The sequence below is a fragment of the Zonotrichia leucophrys genome, chromosome 6 (genome assembly GCF_028769735.1).
Source record: "Zonotrichia leucophrys gambelii isolate GWCS_2022_RI chromosome 6, RI_Zleu_2.0, whole genome shotgun sequence".
NCBI lineage: Eukaryota > Metazoa > Chordata > Aves > Passeriformes > Passerellidae > Zonotrichia > Zonotrichia leucophrys.
In genome coordinates this window covers 25,147,294-25,165,727 of record NC_088176.1, presented here as the reverse complement: position 1 = coordinate 25,165,727, position 18,434 = coordinate 25,147,294, and the positions used below count along the sequence as shown (strand labels likewise).

General features: G+C 36.7%; 1 protein-coding gene across 1 annotated transcript in view; it reads right to left on the bottom strand.

The window, feature by feature from the left end:
• NRG3 (neuregulin 3) overlaps positions 1 to 18,434 on the bottom strand; it is a 501,669-nt gene that overhangs the window by 462,324 nt on the left and 20,911 nt on the right. Inside the window, exon 2 of the mRNA XM_064717135.1 lies at positions 566 to 734. The gene's annotated coding sequence lies outside the window, so the exon portion shown is untranslated. The remainder of the gene's footprint in view (positions 1 to 565; positions 735 to 18,434) is intronic.

Here is an 18,434-nt window from a genome sequence, read left to right as displayed (position 1 = left end):
GAAAGTGTGTGAGGGCTTCTTCAACAAAAGACACAAAAGAGAATGGAGGAATTAGAAGCAGTATGAAGCCTCACCATGGAGATTCTGGAGAAAAGTCCTACCTGTGGCAACCAATTACTGATGTTAGACTGTTTGCCACTAACACCATTCATACCAGCAGCAGGGAAAGGCCTCCTTCTGCCAACCAAAAGACACTGCTTCTTTAAATCCAAGATTTTGCCTGGTGTTATACAGGAAACTCCTTCTCATTGGGGCATACTCCTTCAGACAGTATACAATGGTTTAAATCCCCATGCAGGAAATCCAGACCAAATTTTTATCTGGCTATTTACAAAAAAAACCACAGAAAAAGCTTTTTTTCCCAGGATATGCTTTGCTTAGAGTTTTAAAACCAAATTTCTTGCCCTAACTACAAGAGGGAGATTCACCCACCTGAGATTTACACACCCATTTGCAGAGTCACAGTTCTAGAAAAGCAATGACTGCCAAAGCTATGTAAAAATATAAATTGCAATATCAAGGACGACAAAAGGAAAATAAAAAGCAGTCATGCATCACAAATTACCTTTTTGTAGGCCTCCTGTGTTGGGATAGGCAGTCTCTCAAGACCACTGAGGCACCACCTTTGATGATCCTCTCCCTTTAGCTGTAGGACACTTCAAGTCCCAGCACTTCAGTTGAGCTGCTGGAGGATTTGCAGTTGTGTTGGCTGAGATCCTCCTTCAGAGATTACTCTAGAGGGGAAAAAAGACAAACAGGCATCACCATCCCTTCAGAGGATTTCAGGTGCTCCATATAAGTAATAGGTAGTGCCTAATCTCACTGTCCTAATGAAATTTTAAGTATTTTGACTTTGGGATATTCCCAGATCTTCTGGTTCAGCAAGCTGTGTGCAGTTGGTCTAATAGTTCCATCCCACAGCCCAAACCCCACACTATCCTACTCTACAGAGTTGCAACTACCAGGCTGTGCCTTTCTGTGCCAAACTAAATATCCCAGTCACCAAAATCCTTCCCCTGGGAGACTCAAAGGCAAAACTTCGTTTCAAGAAGAAATTTGTGTGTGAAATTTCTATGAGAAACCTGTGAAGCCAGCAGGCACTTCCCAGGACTGGTACATGGGGAAAGAAGGGTTTTTTCAAATCCAGCGTTACAGAGGGCAGGAGAGACAGACAAGGGGACGGAGAGGGGGACAGAGAGTGCTGTGCCCTCCCCCCACAGGGGGACACTGCCCATCACCAGGGTCCCAGCAGGAGCACAAAAGCTGGTGCTGGCTCAGGTTGAGCTCTGTCCCTTGAGCATCTCGTGATGTTCAGGGCTGGGACTGCCTGGACTGCTCACACACACTTGGCACATCCCCTAGCAGAGTCCTCTGCCAAGAAATACACAGCCACAGGGCTGTGCTTTTCCTCCATGGTCAGAAATAATGACAGCTCTCAGAAACCTGAGAAAAGTTAATTTTATGTTTATGTTTTGTACCCTACAGTATTGGTAACCAATAGGAATTCTGAGTGGTACAAAATTAGAAGAGTTTTTTTTTTTTCTCATGCTCCTCAGTAATTTTACAAGCTATTTTTCCATGCTTTAGAGCGTGAGTTTTATTCCATTATCTAATCCATGCCCGCTAATTAATCAAATTGCTTTAAACAGTGAAATTTGATCTAAAATCTTTTGTTCATTTGCAATCAAGTAAAGTTTGATAAGAACAGACAGTTTGGCAGTGCCTGTAAATCCTTGTGGAGCAAGGAAATTAACATCTTGGCACTTAGCTCTGCAATGATGTGCCTGATTTCACGGAAAAAAGACAACAAATTCATTTCCATACCTCAATAAAGATTCTCTTTTGCTTTAACTTAATTAATTCATTCAAGAATGAAAGCTGAACTTTTTTTAGGCATACCTGGTTCCTAGAATGTGCAATAAGGTGGAAAAATGATAAATCTGAAGCTTTGTGATAAGAATACTTCAAGGCAAAAAGAATTTTTATACTAAGAAGAAATTCATCACAGTTTCGCTTGCAGCTGAAGAGTCAATAAAACAGCTAGAAGTACTTTAAGGGTTATTTTATATTTGTGACTAATTCAGCCTTGGTAATTTCCACAAGCTGTAGCCTGCTGCTCATTGCAGCTCATGGCGTTTCAGGAGAGTTCCATAAGAAAGGAAGAGGGACATCCCAGACAAAGCTTTCTAATGGTTGCTCTCCTCATTGATTGCTCTAATGCAGGGATGCCCACCAGTATTAACTAAAATAAAGGGAAAATTGTGTTACTTGCTATCCTAGTCTGTGTCTTTTCCTCTATGCATTTATTATCTTCCAAGAGTATAATACAGCAATATTTAACTCTTCCTCAGGCATCCTTGGATAATCTAAGCCCTACATCTGGTTTTGTGCACTTTCTTTCTTTGTATATCCCCCTATTACTGGTGAGATGCCTTGGGCTAAGGTTTTGCTATCTAGTAGGAGATAAATTATCATCCAATACTTTTTAGCTGTATGTAGTTTTCTAAAATAGTATTCTTAAAATTAAAAGCATGATATTTACAATTTTCACATTGGAAGATATAAATAAAGATATTCAACATATTCCATCTAATCTGCTCAAAAATTCTAAAATTGTACTATTAATATTTCAAAGAAACTCACTGACATCTCACACAATCCATCACAACCTTAACTTCTTCCTTCTTAATTTCAAATATGGCAACATGAACATTTGAGTCTGGAGGATCCTGATATGTGCAGAGCCATGGCAGGGAAAAAAACCCAAACAACCAAAAACATGAAGTCTAAATGATTTATTTTAAAAATACCTAAATGGCGTAATCATATTCCTAACTGTTGAGGATGTGTTAAGTTTTAGTCAAATAAAGGTTTGTTTGGTGAAAAGCAAATTCTTATCTCTTGGGAAATTACCTAACAGATCATAAAAATATGAAAATAAAAAATTCTGTTTAAACACCAAGAGAACACCTGACAACACACCTTGCTTACCATCTGGGACACCCTGAAATTTGTTTTGACCTGAATTAAGCAAAAACTACACTTCAAGGGGCTAAGTTTTTCAACTTATTTGAATGTATCTGAAGAGTATTTTCTCAATTGCATATACTAAAAATGACATTTTAAATGTTTCTAATTTCATTGACAGACAAAAGTTCCTCTAATAGCCTGCATGTGAAATCAACGTGAATAGTTTACAAAAAGCCATGCAAAGAACATCAGTCAGGAGCAACATAACCTGAGAAAATCTTGTTCATGTACTACAGAATGTTAAAGGAAGCAAGTTCCCTCAATTAAAAAAAATATATGATAATAAGATTTGGAAAATTGGGACAGAATATTAAAATTTCCCACATGAGGACTACGGAAATGTAATTTCTAATTATAACTTCATTTTGGAAATATTTCCTTGAACCTCATCCCCAGTAGCTGGGTCTTGTTTTGATTAATTTCTAAATGTTTGAAGCAACATGTTCCCTTCCGGTAGTCCTTAGAGTTTCATACCATAACTATAACCCCCTTAGAAAATGGCATATTAATTTTAAATGTTAATGTCTTTTCAAGAGCTACTTTCAAAATCAGATCTCACATTTATGTATCTGAATTTTAAGTACCTAACCTTAGATACCCAATTTTGAATATTCAGGGATTAATCTTCACATGAAAGAAATTAAATTCATATTCTGTGGTGAGAATCAATTACTCTTTAACATCCTTAAAATGCTGATATGCTAATACAGTAAAAACTAGAAAGAAAAACGATCCAAAGGAACCTATTTGAAAGGAAGGCTGCCTTTGACCAAGCAAGAGAGGCTGCATTATAGTCATGGGCACTTTATTTCTGTAGCACCAGAGGTGGCACCAACCTACAGGCAAGTTCATTAATCTCCCCAGCTCCAAGGAAATGGAATGTCATGCACTGCAATGGATTCTTTATTGCTATTCCTGCATAGCTTTTCCATTAGGTTCTTTGTTAAAGATCAAAGTGAGAAAAGTTTAGATGGGATTTTAAGAATTTCAGACTATCCTCTGTCACATTCTCTCATGACCATCCACAGTCTGTCCAGCTCTACAATTTACAGGGCAAGGATGTAAAATGTGGTCACTATGTAAGTTTTACACCAGCTTCTTATATATCACTGCAGAAATAAAACAATTATGTATATCCATCTTATAATGACAACAAAAAAACCCCTAAATTAAGACACAAATAAACATCATATTCCCCTGATCACATTCCCAAGGAAGAAAGCTCTCTCAAAAGATCTAGCTGAAACCAGTGCTTATAAAAATAATGAAATTGTGTCACCGCCTTCAAGGACTTCACTTAAATTATTTCTGTTTGGAAAAACAGTTTGTCTAATATCATCCTGCAGAGCATCCTGTAGCCATAATGACTTCATACAAAATTAATTTTTTTTAGATATACACAACAGTCTTATTACAATGAAAAATTGACAGTGTATTTTTTTTTCCTAACACATTTTGGATAATAAATAGGATATCAAGTTACATCTGTTACTAATGCCATAATGAATGAAAAATCTTGACCTAGTTTAAATTATTAGTGTAAAATTGAGTTTATTTACTACTAAGCAACTTAACAGAAACACTAGACTGTGAAAGCACACACCTGTGTCCCCACTGTAAAACAAAAATATCTAGGAGTATATTGAAGTGCTTTCCAAGGATTTTCAACACCAGAGTAAATGGTAACTCTCTTAGTAAATTTTTCAGTTCCTGGAGAGCTGTTATATTGGCATCCCATGGATCATATTGTTCATTTTAATGATGTAAAATGCTGCCATTGACTTTCACATAAATGGTCTCCATGAATTTGAATTGTGGGATTGAGGCCCTTCTGCTATAGATTGGTAAATTAATTTTCCCCTAATGCTACAAGTGCTGTCCTATTTATCTTTACCAAATAAATCCAATATTTCAGTCGTTAAGAATTCCACACTGGAAACAGCTGGACTTTTTAGATTTAAACCAGGGAATAAATTCACTAGCAAAAGTCTATAAAACAAGGTCCTAAGCCTCTGAAGGATGTTAGAACCAATCAATCAGGTCTCTATTAAGGAAACAGTATTTATGGAAACTTCAAGGCTTCAAATTAGCTGTAGCCTAAAGAAAAAGCATTTCTTTCTCCCCTCCCCTGCCTTTTTTTTTTTTAATTTTAATTTCTCAAGGCTCCAAAATAAGAAGCAATTTCTAGTGTGTTTTCAAGGAATGGAATGATAGCAGAGCTCTAATGCTTAAAAATAGATTACCCTGCTAATCCCACATCATACCCAAGTTATTGTATTTGTTAATCTTATTCACTGCCAAGGAAGGATTTAACATGCGATATAATTATGGATTTAACATGCGATATAATCTCAGATTACAGCTCTTTACAGGGGGATATAAGACCAGGGAATACGTACAGAGATGGGTTAAAGAAGTGAACTTTAAAATAAAATAAATTTCTTTTAGAAATATGCGGAGTGAAAAGGAGTCAAGTTCTTGGGTATTGGGAAGCATACTGAAGTGTGTTTTAATAAAACATGAAACAGATCTAGAAGTTCTTCTTGTATGCATCTATGCTTTTCTATTTGAAATCAGCGCATATTAAGAGACTATTTTAACTGTGCATTTCAGATCTTCAAGATATTGACAGTGAAAGTGTGGAACATCCACCACAGGTACAGAGATTTAAAGGAGAGTTTCAATATCAGACATTTTTTAAGTTAAGGTATTCCTTATTAGCTGTTCCTAAATGTTTTTTTTTAATTTGTTGACATATGAAAAAACTCTATTTGTAATTTATAATCTTTATTATCTTTTATCCATTTAAATTTCAAAGATTTCTCCTATGAGCAACTTAAGCAAATACAATTGTCACATTGGGGAGTGTCAGGAGTGCAGAGTCAGGCAGACTCTTGCACTGAGGAAATTTTGTGGATGTTCTGAGATACCCTATTTGAAGGCAGGCAAAGGGCAGCCCTCACCCCACAGTGTTTTACATTTTCCAGCAATTCACCAAGCTGTATTCACCAGTATCTGGCAGCTCCCCTCTTGTTCAGTGCAACCCCAAACACTACTTTATGATTTTAATTGATATTTATTCATTATATTGCTAATGAAAGGTATAATTAAAATAATTTTAATGAAAAAAAATGTCCTCAATTTAGCATTCAAGCTTCGAGGCTGCTGGAGCCAGAGGTTTTCTGCCAATATTACTCAGGAAACAGCACGGTATGAAGTATTGCACATTAATTCCTTTGGTGTGGTTGAGGTACTAACATTGGCTCACATTGCATGGAAATCAGAGATTTTTTTTACAGACTTTGGAGATGCCCAACTAATAGCACAGATTAAATCATCACTGCAATAATTCCACTGACACAAATAATTAAAATCAGAAGACTTGCAGTTTCAATATTAATATTGCTAAAATATGCGTTCTGTGAACTACTTATTTTCATTTTGAAAATATTCATAAAAAAGGAAAATAAAGAAGCAAGAGAAATGCTCACAATAAAAGAAGAACAGTAGACATCCTAAAAGGAAAGATATTTTTTGGAGCTAATTATCACAATAAAAGTAAATTATTAGATATAACTCCTCAATATTAAATGTTAACAATGTTGAAATTTTTTGAAATTTTAGGCATCTCAAAAAAAGAGTTTTCATTCAATATTTTTCCATTAATATGTTATCTTTCAATAGGGAAATTTTTCAAAGCATGTACTCTTAAGTACAAATCTATTCCTTATGAACAATATTATATGCATGGAAATAATAGCACCTACTTATTTTTTAGTGTAGTCAGGAGGTTTTTGGGGTTTTTTAAAGTGAAATTAAAAAAAAGGGGGGAAATCAAAACCAAAAACTCAGTTGAAATTTTCCATCTGCCATAATTATACAAAACAGAACTACCAAAATTGGGAGTTCTAAACATCTGACCCCAAAATCATGGAGCCTATTCTTCTCAACCCCAAACAGAACGGTGTTTCAGATGTGTCTGTGCTTTACCAGTGATGCCCCTCATTTCAGAGCAGGGAATCCCATACTCTGCTCCTTAACAATTTCCCCCCCCATTTTCTATGTCCAATTACTGCAAAAACGGTATAAAGTCCTTTGAACAACGATTGGGAATGTCATCCCCACCTTCTCAGCCCTGCGGTGCCCATATTCCACTCTAGACCTGCACTTGCCTGCTCTCCAACAGGAAGGAATATCTGCCTTTCCCTGGAGACACAGTCAGGTCCATGTTCCACTGTAGACACACACAAACCCACTCTGAAATTAGATTGAGAAGGTTCTCTTGAACTGGGCACATTCCACAGGGGCTGTTTTGCAGATTACAGCTGAGCAAATTGTCCATCCATAATGAACACGTTTGATTGCCAACTAACATTCTTATGGAAGTCAGGCATGCTTTTAAAGGTAGCCCATACTCATGAATTTAATTAAAAAAACCTTTCATACCTTGATAGTATTGAGAGGTGATATTGCCTAAGTAACTGTCAGCTTCTTCAGGTTAAAAGTGTCTGAACTAATTACAGATACATGGAAGCATCCTTAAAAAACCCCAAAAATTATACAGGAGCTATAAACAACACATTTGCCATGTATATCATTTTACATGGCAGCCAATTTTTAATTAACTTTAATCCATGTCTAGGTAATAAGGGCAAAAGTACCATCAGATAGCAAAGTATCATAATAAATGCTCATTCTTTTTTAAGAACTAATATCACACATTGCAGAAGGACAAAAAAAGAGAGGAGTGTTCCTTTAAAGCAGCAGTATTTCTCACAGAGTAGAAATTGTAGATATATACTTCAAGAAATCTCTTTAACCAATACAATGTAACTGCATCACCTGCAAAAGAAACTCCATTTTAACTCCTGGTGCAACTGAGCTTTGTTTTATGACCAAAATTGTTCCAGTGACATGTAAAAATAACCTAGATCCATAATTTCACCATGAGGCTCCATAGATTAATTTGCTTCAGTCATTGTTTTTTGTGGAAGTAGCTGGCCTAGTTATGCAAAACAGAAACCCCACATCAGCTTTTGTGTGGCATTTATAGCAGTTAAAGAGAAATGGAAGAAATTCTATTTTCCCCCAAATTCAAGCTATGTTCAAGTTTCTATGGAAACCTTGAACACCTCTACAGAGATAAGCAGCAAAGGGTAAAACTGTTCTCCCTGGTTTCCACCATTTCCTCTTTTCTCTCTTTGATCCATGTGCAAGTGTTTTATGTATAATTCACTTTCTGCTGTCCCTCATTTCTCTTTTCACTCTCCATGTACTAGAGGGAAATCTGGGAAAATGTCCCTCATTATTTTCTTTCCATTGGCCATCCAGATGATTTTGAAGTGCGATGACTAAAATTTAAACATTTTCATATGTCTGATTTTATACAATCATTTATTCCAAGTCACCTGAGAGGAGAAACCTAAAAGAAACTCTAATAAAGGTACTTGGAACTGGCCACCATGACTTTGATTATCCTGTGAGATTTTCCTCAATGGCTGCTTCTAAACTCTGGGTTAGGCTCCTGTAAAATTTCAGCCATCATACCAGACACAGCCCAAAATGGATATAAATGACACACATCAAAGAGGTCCCTAAAGAGCCTTTGAAGAGTTACATTTACTTCTCCTGAAATGAGAGACTACAAACTATGTGAGCTAAGCATAAAAAACGTTATGTGCTAAAATGCAGTTTTATCTGCAGACCTCAGATGACTGAGGAAACAGACGAGAAAACAGCACAAATGCAATTTGCATTTTGTCATCTAGATTTTCTTTCCTGCTTCTCTCAACCCAGGTGCAGCTCAGCTCTGCCCACATACATAAAGCACTGGAAATTTCAGTTTCATGAGAGCCAGTTGGGGAATGAGTTGGAAAAAAAAAATCTACTTATTGAAGGTAAAGAGTACAACTTGCCACATGAGCTGCCACAAGGGCCAACTAATTTGGGGTCTGTAGATCATTCTAGAGCACTCTGATGAGGGTTTCTATAGACCAAACTATTCTTCCCTGACTTGCATTATTTTTTGTGAGACTGATGCCCAACCACACAAGAATAAAAGTAATGCTGACTGGATACAAATTTTAAACGGTCAAAATTCTACAAACAATTTTCAGGACAATCTGGATAGAAATAAGAAATACAATGGGAAATCATCCAGCTGACTATAACTCGTAAATAATATTAAAGAGGTTTCATAATGGCTCATTCTAAAAGGCCCAAAAATAAAGTGTAAATTTTAAAAAAAGCCTGTAAATTAAAAAATGGGTCAAATTTTGTGGAGGAGCTCTTATTTTAAGAGCAGGGCCCTTCACCAGATAGTCACAAAAAAAGAGTTTTCTGCAAAAACATATAACACTTTTCACAGATAGAGATGGATGTAGGCAGTGCTTTTTGTGAGGGTATGAAGAACCAAAGTGGTTTTTCTGGTGCTGTACACAAATTCACCGGACAACTAGAGTGCTTGATCATCGTCTGGAGTGATAGAAATGCTCATTTGCCTGCAGTAATCCCAGATGAAAAATTCTGCTACACCTCCAGTACTTCTGATCAACTGTCCCATTAGAGCTGCACAGCCATCAGAGATGTGTAATTCTGTCACTGCACATCTGCAGAGCCCTGCAGACACACACTGCCCAGTAGTGACCCTAAAGAACTTCAGGGAATTTCCTCCTGCGCTCTCTGCTCAATGCTGTGTGTCTGCACCACCCTTTGTAACACTCAGATGCCCTTTGGTGCCTGGTTCCTGCCAGAGGGCACAGCCAGCTGCCACCTGTGGATATTCACTGACAGAAGCTGCTTGCTTTCATTTGTTTACTCCTGGTGCTTTTCTTACACCAGGTGATTTTATACATGACAGGTTCTACTCATCTTCAAAAGTTAAAATTGTTCTTCTTATCATTACACTTCTGTAGTTTGATAAATTTCTCCCACGCCTTCAAAATATTTTCTTGGCAGCAGTCACAAACACAGAATGCACAAGCCCTGTTAGTCCTCCATGACACCAAATATTTCAGCAACAGTACCTGTAAGGAACAGGCACACCACAAGGCCATTTCTGTCACACTCCATTTTCACCCAAGAATGTGTCTAAATATTTTTTAAAAATTGTCTGGCTTTTTGAATGCGATATTCAAAGTATGGTTCCATTAAGAAATTAGAGTGGTATTGGAGCACATGGCATAGATGCCAAGTTTTCATGCTTATTTAATATCACTGTAATTTTAATTTCTCACAATCAGCATAACAGTTTTTCTCACTTATTACTGCTGGCACATTTCAAAAGAAAGTATACTTTTTTCCCATACAATATTTTTTAATCTATTGTATTATAAATAATATCTTGACTGTATAGTTCACAAGCTGTCAACAATATATCAATTAAAACAAAATTAATAGACAGCTTCAATGACAATTTGACAAACTGTGAACTGAACAGCATTTCCCTGTGATATTACACAAACCTTTTACAAAGGAAACAGCTGATAAAGATACAAGTTACAAATGTTTGGAAAAAATAGACACAGATCTTCAAAGGCTCCTGATTAAGTAAATAAGTAACATTGCATCTCGAGAGGTACACATGCTCAGTGGACAATAACTGTCTTGCTGGCACACCAAATCCATGTTTTTTCAAGCAAATTCCAGAACCTTCCTTGCAGCACATTAGTATATTTCGGTGGCACACCCCTGAGACTTTAGAAGGAAGCTAAGCACTGATAAGGTGACTTACACTGCAAAGCTTTTCTTTCTGACCAGGGTGATGTCTGCTGATGAATTATTCACCGACTCGTGTGACTAAGCGTGCAGCTGATCTCAAGTGCCATTTATGTAAGAAGTGTGCTGCTAACAAAATGGCTGCATATTTTCTCCTAAGTTACTTAATTAGAAATGTTGAAAGCATTCTTTTTGCAGATGCAGCTTATTTCTTTGTGATCAAACACAGTTAAAGGATTTGGTACTTCCCTTTGACGCTGTAAATTAGACAAATTTCTCCTCAAAGTCTTTTAAAAATTATCACAGTACTTCTAGTCCACATGTAAATCAGGAAATCTGTATGGAAATAAAGCATTAAAGCCATCCATTGGAATGATAGAGCTACTATAAAATGCATAAAAATGCAAGTCATATTGATGTCATTGCTTCTTAGTGTTTTAATACATTAAAAATAGTGTTTAATAGGATAAAAACTTCAGGAAACAGAGACCAAAACTTCCTGGACTGGAGTCTTTGAAGTTAAAGTAATTCGTTAGATGTGCCCTTGGTGGTAAGAAACCACCAATACAAAATGTTTAAAATAAAGAAATCTTAAATATTTACAGGGTATTTTTTCTCTTTTTCAATATTTTGAGATCTGATTTCCTTTCCTGGGAGAAGCTTAGCGGCCTGTCCCCACAAAGGTCTGTAAAGATGTTTATGCATAAACTTTTTGCCTTCCTAGGGGAGTATTCAGTTACATTATGTGTGGTCCATCAAAATAGAACATGTTCCTCTGTTACCTGAAGGGTAACTGCCAATGGGGCCAGAACTGGTCTTCCAGATTAATTTCATAAATTATTTTCTAATCAAAGAACTACACACTCAACTTGAATTTCATGATTTTCCACTTCCTTGTTTTTAAATCAATTTGGAATGATTTACATACCAGTTAGAATCACAGTGGTGCCCTGGAAGCTTCAGTGGTACCATCTTTCACAGGCCATGCAGCCATCGGCATTGAGAGTGTGCTGAATGTTCAGTAAACCCTGACAAGGCAAATTCCTTACAAGGACAAAGGGAAGTGTGGTACTGCAGCACTTCTACCTCACGAGTCCTCTGCTAAAAACACTGAAGAGGTTCTAAATATTGATATTATCTTGGGTTATGATTATTACACAGCAGAAACATTTTGAGTCACTGAGCTCATGATTACTTGTAGGCATCATTGATGAAGTAAGGAATGGCTTTTATTATGTTGAAGTTTACTAAAATCCAAGCAGACAAGGCAAAGGAAATATACACTGACCCTTCCATTTTACAGTTACAGTAACTGGGATATTCAGATATTGATGGGCAACATAGAAATTGAGGTAGAAAAGCAAACTTTTCTGGTTTAAGCTAAGCGTCTCATCCACAGGATTATCTCTGCTCTGCAAAGGAGAAGGTTTTACAAACCTATCTATCTATATATCTATATCTATGATATATATATATATATATTATATCTGTATCTATTTAGAAGCAATGCTTCCAAATAAGGAGATAACTTCATTAAATATTATGAAGCACCTTATTTGCTATATATAAAGTACATGTTAGGTCACAAAACTTCATATGAAATTGGGCATGAAAGCAGCTAATTGCTTTCATTTTTTCAATACCCTATTGCATGGATCCTATTATCTTATTATTTTGGGGTTTTTTTAGTGATATATTAGTGATTTGCCCTTTGATCTTTCTCTTCATTTGTTTAATAGTGTAAACTAAAAATAAAAACAAAAAACCCCAGTTACTTCTAAATTTAAGTTCCTTACCAGTCATAATGAAATTGAGTGCTGCAATTATGTTTTGGCAAATTAAAGCACATTAAACAAGCCCTGTTCCCTCCAGTCCCCACTCACTACATGCAATACAGTGACACACATTAGTTTCTCCACCAGGGAGTTAACATATGAGTTCCTGCAGGCCAGTACAACTTGTCACTTCTCACTGGCTTTCCCTTGGACAAAATTCCTTCCAGTTTTCTCTAGATGACACAATGCAGTGTAAAGCTGAAGGAAGTTAGCACTTGTCATCACAAGGGGTTTTATGCCATTTAATTAAACAGGGCAGAAATGTGCAAAACCCAAGCCAGACTCACACTTTTGTGCTTTCTGTCAAAACAGACACAACTCAGTCTGGGAGAGTGCAGAACTTGGTCTAATGATGCACACAACCTACTGACTATTGCCTTTAAATGAGAAATACATTCCTTTCTTATCCTGTTGTTACTGAGCAATAGTAAACTGTGGCCATTTTCACACAGATTTATAATTAATTCATTAAGACTGCATGACCCTAATTTCTGAGGCTGCATAATCACTTAGATAACTCATATAACACACAAAATATTGATGAAGCAGAACAATGAACAGCTACTTAACTTCCAAGCCTCTGGATCAGTGTATAAAATGAGATGACATAATAACTAAAACAGTTACTGAGACTAAACACTGGCACATTTACAGCACTAGGCTTTTTTAAGCCACCTAAAACGGGTTTGAAAGATTACATATGTATGTGTACATATGACTTTTTATGATTGCTATAAAATGGTTAATTGTTTTAAACTGCATGAAGAGACTGACACAAAATAATTAATAGTAGAGGAATTGTTCTTGTGTGTGCAGAAAGACATGATACCACTATTATGTAAATATATATGTGGGCACTGGGAAAGGCAACTCATATGAAAACAAGACTCTTATACACTTCCAGGGTTTTCAATTACAAATATTCATTGCTTTAGTTCACCACTGAAATAACTTCACTTTAGTTTCAATACATTACCACATCTGCAAAGCGCAACTGAAATATTTTCTGATAACCTCTATGTTCATTTATTTCCTTGGATCACTCATGACACCAACCACTCACTACTGGCCCTGAGTTGATGCTGATGCTTTTTCCCCTGAGCTAGCTGAGAGACAGTAAGCCAGAATTAAAACCTTCATCACCTTGCTGAATGTATAAATAAAAAAAAGCACTTGCATCAAGGAGGTCCCAAGTTATGAAAAATTATATTATTTTTGCTAATTTCCTGAGTAACATGTGAGATGAAAGACAGTATTTTTCTTTATTTTTTCTATCTCTTGATTTACAGTCACTCATTCTTTCTTTCTGAGATTCTCTATGTCTGTCTCAGGACACGCCAAAGATTCATCAATACCCCAGGAAGAAGAATTCTGCTTCTTCAGCAACAGAGCCTGGACTGTGGAGTAAATTTCTCCAGGATCTCAGTGCACTGCATCTTTTTTACTTTCCTACCTCATACACTGTCACTATTTTTTTTTCTCACCTGAAGAAAGTTCCAAGTAATAAAGCCCAATATAATTGGAAAATCTGCTCTAATGCCTTAAAATTTGAGAGTCCCCATGCTTTCTGCTGAAGAAGAGGTGAAAGAAATGCAAAGCCCTGCAGCTTTCTGGACATCACACAAAGACGCTGCCAGCATGCCATAAAAACCCATATGGAAAAGAACGTTTTGAATGCTGAAAAGATACAAGTGGCATAAGGCATCTCAGGATGCACTAACTGTGTGAATTTTGTCACTTTGCCACATATCTAATTCATACCTTCCTCCCCAGCCTAAGAAAAATACTCTGAAACAATTCCCATTTGTTACATCCAATTAACAACACCGGAATGTTTTGACACCATCAGCTTTGCAAATGGCATCTAGTGATATGACTGAATTAGAGAATGGCATTTTTCTCTGCTAAGAGAAGAATATTCTCTCCACTCAATGATCAACCGAGTAAATATTACAAAATAGTCTCTGTGAATGAATTTGCAGCAGGAAGGAAACATCATTCAGGACTCAGAAAAAGCCCAAGGAACTCAGAACTTGCTCAAGAACATACAACTGAAATGAATACTGCAGGAACAGGATATGTAATTAAGAAATCCCAGAGTAAGAATGTAACATCATTTTCTTTCATCACTTAGCCCACCACACACTTAACCTTGGACCTCCCCAGCCTGCAGCTTCCTTGTGCAGAATTGAGAATGAGGATGGCTGACAGCTCACTGAGCTCTCCATCCCTTGCTGTGGAACTGCAGTGCTCCACACAAGTTCACTTGAGCTGTGAACAAAATTTTAAAAAATCTATTTGTTTATGAGAAGTTTCTGCATACTTAGAGGCACAGGGTGTAGATAGGAGTGTAGGTTACAATGAATAATGAATAGCTGTCCAAACCAGCTCACATCAAAATGCTGGCTCTTACTACTCTTAGGTTTAACACAGCAGTTTCCAGGATTTTGGTTTTATGGTTATGATGTTTCTTGAAACAATTTCATCTAGCCTGTCCCTTGCAGCCTACATTTAATTTACCATTTTATTGTTCTACCTGGAAAGCCTAACTTCAGCTAAATGCAAAAGTTAGTGTATGATCTTTTGTGCCATCATAGAAACAAATCTGCCCAGATGAACATAAAAAGAGCCCTTTGTCATTATCTTGTCCAGTGGGTACCACGTATAGCCAGGCTTTGTAAGCTCACTGTAACAATTAATTCCAGTAAAGTCTTCAGAAAAAAAATAATTATACGATCAAATTGTCTCCAGCAGGACAGTACCACCATCAGGAGAACAAAGAGTCAAAGACAACTTTAATAAAACAGAAATCACTGTCAGTCAACCAAAAATATCCTGGTATGACTCAGTCTCTTATAAGGGAGTGTAACCATGATTAAATAGTTTACAGTAGGTACACATAATAAAATCTGCAAAAAAATAGATTATGAATTGTATCTTTATTTACACTACTACTCAAAACACTCAATACTCAAAGATATAAGTAAATATCATTAACATGGCCAGACTGCACAATGACTTTTAAAATAAAGCAACAATATCATTCCTGAAACAAGGTAAATTTTATGCTGCAGTTTGCTTTCAGTTGTAAATAAAAAAGGAATTGAAACAAATATTTTCATAACTGTACAATACACATTTTAAAGAAATCCTGTGCTCAGATACACATAGAAACAAATTATTTCATGGAAAGCAAATTTGTGTTGCCAGGAAAACAGTCAGCACTCATTTATGCAAACACAGTAAATATTTAGGAAGCTAGAAAGAAAAGTATTTCTCTCCTGTTCTTTTAAATAAGAAGCCTGATAATAATGATAGAGAAATACAAAACATGTCATCACCTTTCAGTTCAAGCCTCAGGGTGATTAGGATCTATTTTTATAGTGACTTAAAACTTCATTTTTGTGTACACCACAAATTTCAGATGAAGCCCAGTGAGAGACTAGAGAAAGGCTATAAAAATACAATCCTCATCTTGAGCATTTCAAGCCTAAAATTGTTATTTGTTTTTAATTTGATCTTTTGAGACACTGGGTGGTCTGGCTAATTAAAGGGAATGAGATACCTTGACAGATTTATTGAGTTACATCCTTCTCAAAGGATGGTTTTGCTGGTTATGATGCAATTCACAGTCCAATACATTAAGAATATCAAAACTGCTTTTATCACTGCTTCATCTTACTGTGGGAGCTCAATTTCTGTTGAGCTGCATTACTTCCCCTGATTGCTTAAACCAGCTCCGGCAAGCAGAGGGAATGGGAAGAAATTGATGCAGACACCCCAAAAAGATCCAAGGAAAAACCAATATGTAAAACCTAAATTAAACAATTTTATTCAAAATGAAAGCTGACCTTTAATATAATCTAGTTCTTAAAAATTTATATGATCTGTGACTAGCTTGATTCCTTTGTCCCCTTTGAATCTTACACTAACCACAAAGGGTCAGATCCCCTAAAGACTTTGTCTAAAAATTCGTTCAGCCACCCAATCCTCTTGCCTTTTTACTAGGAAAAAGAAGACGCCTTCCAAAGACTATAATTTATTTATGACCTAACAAGACATTTCACTGTACCTCAGAGCACTTCTCTCATAAATAATATGGGATTAAATTATTCTTATGCTGAATCTCAGGCTGTTCAAAACATAAGGGAACACTTAAAGCTGTCTGTTGACTTCCACAATACTTTCAAATTTTTGAAGACTTGTGCCAGTGCAACAGTTAAAGGACACAGGTGGAGCTGAAGAACCCCTGGAGATCACTCCAGATGAGGAGTTCTCAAAGCTCTGAAATGGCATCAACTCACCTAAAAGTGAGATACCCCAGTGCCAATCTCAGCACAAACTCCACTGTAGCCATGATATTTTATGAAAAATCCTTTCCTTAGGATTTTTTGTCCTGAGAAGCTGAGAGACCTCAGAAACAAGATGTAAACAATGATTATCTGCTGCTGTGGAATGCAACAGGTGGATCTGTGATTGGTCCATGTGGTTGTTTCTAATTAATGGCCAATCACACTCAGCTGGCTCAGATTGTCTCAGTCAGACACAAGCTTTTACTATCATTCCATTCTCTGCTTTCTTTGCAAGCCTTCTGATGAAATCCTTTCTTCTATTCTTTTAGTATAGTTTTAATACAATATATACATATAAAATAATAAATTAGCCTTCTGAAACATGGAATCAACATTCTTATCTGTGTCTTCCTGGGACCCCTGTGAACACCACCCCACTCCTCCAACTGGTTTGTCATTCCTTGCCCTCAGGTGAGGTCAGGGCAGCTCCTGTCCTGCTGCAGGGCTGCTGTGGAGCCCTGCCTGCTGCCACACAGCTCTCTTGGAGCAGTGCCCACACCCTGCTCTGCCCTGGCTGGGCTCAGCAGCCCCTCCATGGTTAACAAGGGCTGCTGCTGCCACACGATGCACTCCCAGGGAGCACAGACAGGTTGTAGGCTCAATTTCTTTAGCTCAGTTTCAATACATAAACGACCTGGTAAATTTAAAACCAAACAGTAGCAAGCTGTGTTCTGGAGAGCTCACCTTGAATGGGAAACCTCCCTCCAGCCCAGTGTATACAGAAACTAACAGCCTGCTTTTAGTTATCATCTATGCTATCATATATGCTATCTACTGCTATCATCTATGGATTTGCCAGTAGAAATAATTTTTTTTCTTAATCTGAGTCTAGGACTAATCAAGGAAAAAATATATATATGTTTTAAGTGAAGTTTAAAATGCCATTTATTTTTCTGTCAGCATTCTTTGCTAAATTTAGCTCTTTCCAGCAATTGAGCTCATGGGGGTATGTTTTATTTCTAAAAGCAAAGATGCTTTCCTTGGCAGATAAGATTTTCAAGTTCTTGCAGGTTTACTTTAAACCAATTCTTAGTTTCCTAGATACATATTAATGTTGTGAGAATGCTCTTTCTGTTGCAGAGAGGGAATTGCAAATACAGCTGCATATAAATTACAACAGTGGGCGACAGATTTCACAGGTTGGCCATAACCAAAGTGTTAAATTTTGTTGTTTTTCTAGCCCAAGAATCATATAAACATAATCATCTTCTTTAGGAATTGTGATTATTTCATGTGTCATGTTCAATAAACATGTAAGGGAAAAGCGTGAGAGTTGTAGCTGCCTGTGTGTTAATTCCCAGTGACCAAACCATGGAGCACATTCAGATTAGACTCAGGCTGTGGAAGGGCAACTAAAATCATTCACAGTTTACAAACTGGTTAATAAACACTTCAGCTATATCACAGCACTGATACATCAATTAATCAAAGTAAATGCCTTCCAAAACAATAATTAAAGCTGTTTTTCTTCCTTTTTTATGTGTTTGGTTTTCTAAGCAGA